A 6,094-nucleotide genomic window follows, 5' to 3' on the forward strand; every position below is an offset into this window, starting at 1 on the left:
GGGAGAGAGCATGGGGAGGGGCAGAGAGAGAGAGAGAGGAAATCCCAAGCAGGCTCTGGACTGCCAATGCAGAGCCCGAGGTGGGACTCAAACTCATAAAACAGTAAGATCACGACCTGAGCCAAAATCAAATGTTGACTGCTTAACAACTGAGCCACCCACGGTGATCCATGTCTTTGGTTCTACATTGCAAACACCCTTCACATCCTCTGATACTGGGTCCTAAATGTGTAGGTAATTCCTCAATATTTATAAACTAGAAATGGTCTCATCTTTGTAGTTAGTAGTGTAGGAATTGTCTCTATATTGACTTCTCTTCCCTTTTGTGGCAGCACATGGAAAAGCCATGGTTAAGATGAGGAGTTTTAGATTAATGGTTCCAAAACACTGAGACGTTACATATGAAAGAAAGAAAGGACTCCAAAGCTTCCTTTCAAAATGAAAACAAAATTTCACTTTAATATGGGAGAAAACTACCAGCTGGCTACATGTACTTGGCATGCTGGTTGCTAAGTCTATTAGATATTTTTTTGTCTGGGATACTGAAGACAATGGAGCTAGTTCTCATATGCAACAAGCATCAAGAATTGGGAGTCAGTGAAGCTACAGATGCATGATGGAGGAGGGAATACACCAGGATATCCAGGCCAAAATGAATTGATCTGAAGTTGTTAAAGAGACATTGTCAAGTATTTGCCACATTCAGTTTTTAATTTTTGTTTAGTCTCCATTAGTTGCAATACCCTTTTGAAAGATTTACAAAAGAAATATTTTCCTTGGGATTATTTTTCCCTTTTGAGTTGATCAAAATTCATACTTTCCTCTACCCACTCTTGGCCATCTCCACTCAAACAGAAAATAAAAAGACACAGATTGTGACATTATTTTTGTTCCAAAGGCTGTTTACTATGTCATCAAAGTATTAAACAATATTAGCTTATAAGGTTTAGGTAAAAAAATCATTCACTGATTTCATAAAGTTCAACTTAATATTAGAATATTGCAAGAAATGGTGTGTATCCAGTAACTGACTGTAATACATACAATAATTTTCTACAATGAGTAGCAAAGAGATTTTACAATATCAAGGATATGTATTTATAGAAGATATTCTTTGTGAGCTGGTAAGTAATCAACAAGCATGAATGTTGTCTAATACACAGTCAATACCCCTATTCCAAAATACTTAGAACAACATTTGAACTGCCCCAAAATGTACACTAATATTGACTGGTAGAGCCTGAAGTCTATGCCTATAACCAATTTGGCCACTCTCTAGAAGTATGATTTGGGGGAACTTTCTTATCTTCTCTGCATTGCATTTCTTCATCAGTTAAGGTTAGCTGACTGGCAAATGGTTAGATACATGAGCCCTAATATTTTAACAATCCTTTATAGTATAACCAACATATAAATTCTAAAGAAATATTACAGCAAATATTTGAGGATGCAGAAGTACAAAGATAATGAAAAATCAGCTGAAAACATTAAATCAATCTCAACCTTTTTCAGATTGGATACTTTGGGGCCTGTTTGTACCACTAGGCAGGAAAAATGACTTAGTTTGGCATGTGGGGTGAGGGGAAAGAAGCTTCCAAGAAATGAAATTGGATAAATTTAGATGTTTTGTGATTGTAGCTACTGAACATGTTTTATACTGGCAGAATATGCTCTCTGATATTGGAATACCGTCAAAATCCATTTAAATCATGCCAGAGAAATGTTAAATGGTGATGAGAGGGCTGGAATTTAAGCTGATAACAGTAGTAAAGACTTACTCACACTGACGAATTTGATGAGGGAATCTGACCTAGCAGATCACTCAAGGAATGGAAGTGTCTTCATGTGGCAGCTTTATCCTGGAATTCACAAGGGGATGACACTTTGGCAAAAAGCTATTCCCACCCCTATCTCCAACCCCTGTTGGAACATATGAGGTTTTACAGTCAAATCGCATCCAAGGAAAGAACCAGTCTAATTTATAATCTGTGAGAAACATGAAGATAATAGTATAAATTTGTATGACTAGTAACCGAAATGTCAACTTGGGAATTTAGGTGATGAACATTTTCTCTTCAGAAAGGTATCAGTAGTTCACTTGCCAGAAGCAATTTTTTTTCTTATTTTGTAAATTTAATGAAGAGGGGCTGAAAGAGAATATGTACGTAGGAAAAAAGGCAGAAAGAAAAGGAAGAGAAAAGAGAGAAGAGAGTGATAAAGTCAGAGATAATGAAATGGAGGGGAGAAAGGAATGGGAGAAAGAAGAAAAGAAGACAGGAGAACGTCCTCTTAAACCAAATGAAAGAAACAAGAAATGAGCCAATGAAGGTGAAAGACAAGTAGGCAAAGTAGCTTCCGGTCCAATATGTAAATATAATGTTATACTGTTGGAAATGATGAAAGCAATTATTTTTAAAAATCAAAAACTGCCTGTAACCCTATGCACTTTATGCTCATAATGATTCTTTCCTTTCACTGCAATTGTCTGAGCAACAATTGAGGGTGGGACTTCTAAAAATTGGAATAGGTAGCCTATAGATTAGTGGAGCCAATTATTTAAATGTAGATGGAAAGACAAGACCTATAAAAGAATATACTAAAGGGAATAGAAAAAACTGAAATGTTCTATGTGAATCAATGAAATGGGAAGAGTGGAAGACATAGTAAAAGACTAACATCCAAATCATGGAGAAAGCCTAGGGCATTTTTTTCCCTTTCCTTTTACATTAAAAATGTCTTCAATTTTAATTGGTTTATATGTAATACTGTGAAAAAGATCCATTTACTCAAAATTTTAGTGAACTTATTGCTTTAAAGTATTCATATGTGTTTTATAGAATTAAGGAAAGTTCCTGAGAACTATGTGGATGAGTATAGTTTAGTTGGCACCAACATGTATGCATCAGTGATATTATATATGCCAAATGAACTGACTCAATAGAATCCAGAACTTAGAAGAAGCTAGAATTCAGGCACAATTGATCAAAATTTGAGAATAGTCTATAAGATATTAAATAGAGCCTCCCAGCTACTCTTATTCAGATTTCCAGGAGCAGGGAGACCCAGTTAACTTTGGATTTTCTTTTCTATTTTTTAATGTTTTATTCATTTTGACAGAGAGAGTGACACACACACACACACACACAGAGAGAGAGAGAGAGAGAGAGAGAGATCAAAGCAGGCTCCAGGCTCTGAACTGTCACCACAGAGCCCTATGCAGGGCTCGAACTCATGAACCATGAGATCATTACCTGAGCTGAAGTTGGACGCTTAACTGACTGAGCCACCCAGGTGCCCTGGATTTTATTTTCAAGTGTTGTGCAGGGTCATCTGGATTTTGTTAACAATATCCAGCTGTAATTGGCTTATACCAAGGTGTTACACATTAGCCTGGAACTTTTTCCAGCCTGACCGCCTAAGAGTTGATTCATATAGCAAGAATATTGACAGGGTCAATTGACCTGGTATGTTTATATGGCTCTGGGAACTCCTCCTTTGACTGAGAAAGAAGTTTTAGAAAAAACTAAAAGGCTGGCTGTATGACTTTGAAAGCCTCTGAATTTGAGATCGGATGTTACAGCTGGCAATTCAGATGTGTGTAATATTGTAAACTTACTAGAGTTCCCTCATGAAGTATTAAAAAAGGGACAACCCTGGAAACTGTGGATTGGTAAGATTTGGAATACTTTATGGGGCAGAAATAGCAGTGAATAGCAGCTGTTTAGTGTAATCCATAGCTCCCTGCCTTATTTCATTTGTGACAAACACTGCTAGAGATAGGACTGGGACCTCTAAATAGAGTGGAGCATACTCTATATAAGTACTTTCTAAATAGATACAGAATGTGCAGTGCCTAACATAGAAAGGGGAATTTATGAGTTTTTGTGGGATAAGCCCCAAAATTTTATAGAGTAAGAAACTAAGAAGGAAGACAAGTGAGAGGTTTAGATATTTTATGAGTATAAGGAGTTACACATATTTTCAAAAGCCACAAATGCTTCAATGTCTGGGCTAGGTTTGCTAGCTTTTGAAAGGGTATTTTATAGTGTGAAGATAAGGTGAGAAGACACAAATATGTTGACACATGAGAATGTAGAAAAGAACTCAAGTCTTGTAACTTGTGTAAAGAAGAATATGGAAAGATATTCTTAATGACATTATACTGGATTAAATGATTACTTGGATCTTGATGTTGAAATTCAGATGAATAAACTCAACCTGCTGAAAAAAATCGAAGTCTACCAAACTGCTTTGTGAGTAAATAAAAGTTGTGAGAATAAGAAGTTGAGCTAAAGTTATTTGTTTTTAGGAACCAAGGCAGCAAAACAGAGCAGGGTTTGAATTGGGATCTTTAGATGAAATTTGAAAAGTAGGAATTGAGGTAGTTATAATTCAAGTACCTAAGTTGACAATTCCAGGAAATTGGGAGAAGTTCTCCCTAGAGCCTAGATAAGCATTTAGGTTTCTCCTTGAACAAATCAAATAACTATTACAGAATAGATATGACCAATCTGCAAATTAAACCATAGGGCCGCAGAGACTCATGTCTCCAGGGATACAGGGACTTAGAGCATAGGAGAGATAGTGAGGAGGTAATGGAAGTAGTAATGGAAGTAACGGAAGAGGTAGTAATGGAAGAGGTGCTACTGAGCACTAAATGGAACTTTTCATGAGACAAAACTGGAGACTCTGGTAAAACACAAATGGCTACTGTGTTCTGTTATTACTGTGGGCATATGTTTTAACCAACACCATGTTGGAAACCTGACTAGTTGTTCAGAGGCTGGGTCAACAGAGGTGGAGTCAAAAAAGTAAGCCACACCACTGAACCCATAGGAAAATATGTTTAACATAATTTCTCTTCAATCTTGTTAGAAGGAGAAGCTTGAGAAAACGTGATGTCCTCCCTAAAATACTCTGTTCAGTGAATAGAACTCAGAAAAACAAAGAGGACCCTCCACATAAGGAGAAAAAGAATTTGGCAGGGCTGTAGGCTATCTTCTTGGCCATGTTAAACTTTTATATCATGTATTTGAACCAAGGACTGTTGTGTTCCTAATCACTCATATTCCAAAAGCAAGTAATTGGGAACTAGAGACTCAAGACAGAAAAGTTCACTTTGTTGAAGAGGCCAAGCAGTTATCATGCTATCTCGAGTTCTTTAGGTAATAGGACAAAACTGGGAAGAAATTCTGCAAACAGAAGCTGAAATGCCTAAGACATTTAAGAAAAAAGGAATGACATTGAACACTTATTGAATAGTGAAAATAGGTTAAGCCACATATAATAATAGGGTCAAAGCTCTTATCCTTCTAGACAATAATCTAAATGGAAGAACTCTTGAACTAGGTAGTCCTTCCAAAGAGGCACTAAAAGAACCAGTTGCTGTAATACTTCAAAATGTGTAAGGAATTAATAGTTCTTAGAAGAGAAAGACAAAAAGCAGTCATGTACGTCAGTAATAATGATAAATGTAAGTAGACTCTAATAAAAGGACAATATCACATTGCATGTAATTTAAATTTTTTAGTGTTTTATTTTTTTCTGATAGAGAGACAGACAGAGTGAGCAGGGGAAGGTCAGAGAGAGGGGGAGGTACAGAATCTGAAACAGCCTCCAGGATCTGAGCTAGCTGTCAATACAGAGCCCGACACGGGGCTTGAACCCATGAACCGTGAGATCATCACCTGAGCCAAAGTCAGACGCTTTAACCAACTGAGCCACCCAGGCGCCCCTACATTGCATGTAATTTAGAAGAATTAGAAAGGAAGAACCAAATTTTTCACAATTGGCATGTTTACCTACATAACCCCACCCCCCCAGAGAAACTACTAATTATTAGAATTTTAAATAACGTTGTATGAGTTCTCTAGATATAAAACTGATCTGCAAACATTAATTGCATTTTCAAATAAGATTCAAAAATAATTAGAATTTTAGAAGATGTTTTCAATGAAAACAAAATGATAATATGCCCAGAGATAAATCTAACAAAAGATATGTAATATCTTTGTGCAGAAAATATAAAGAATATTGAGAAATTAAATAAAACTTATATAAGTGAAGAGACTGACTTTGGTCAAGGATTCGAGAA

The 6,094-nt window shown here is 36.4% G+C and overlaps 1 non-coding gene across 1 annotated transcript; it reads right to left on the reverse strand.

Moving 5' to 3' along the window:
* Positions 1-5,644: 5,644 nt before the first annotated feature.
* Positions 5,645-5,730, reverse strand: TRNAQ-UUG. The gene has a single exon. It is a non-coding gene; the product is annotated as a tRNA-Gln (tRNA).
* Between the last annotated feature and the right edge of the window lie 364 nt (positions 5,731-6,094).

Source organism: Hyaena hyaena, unplaced genomic scaffold (genome assembly GCF_003009895.1).
Source record: "Hyaena hyaena isolate Hyena2069 unplaced genomic scaffold, ASM300989v1 scaffold_1724, whole genome shotgun sequence".
Classification (NCBI taxonomy): Eukaryota; Metazoa; Chordata; class Mammalia; order Carnivora; family Hyaenidae; genus Hyaena; species Hyaena hyaena.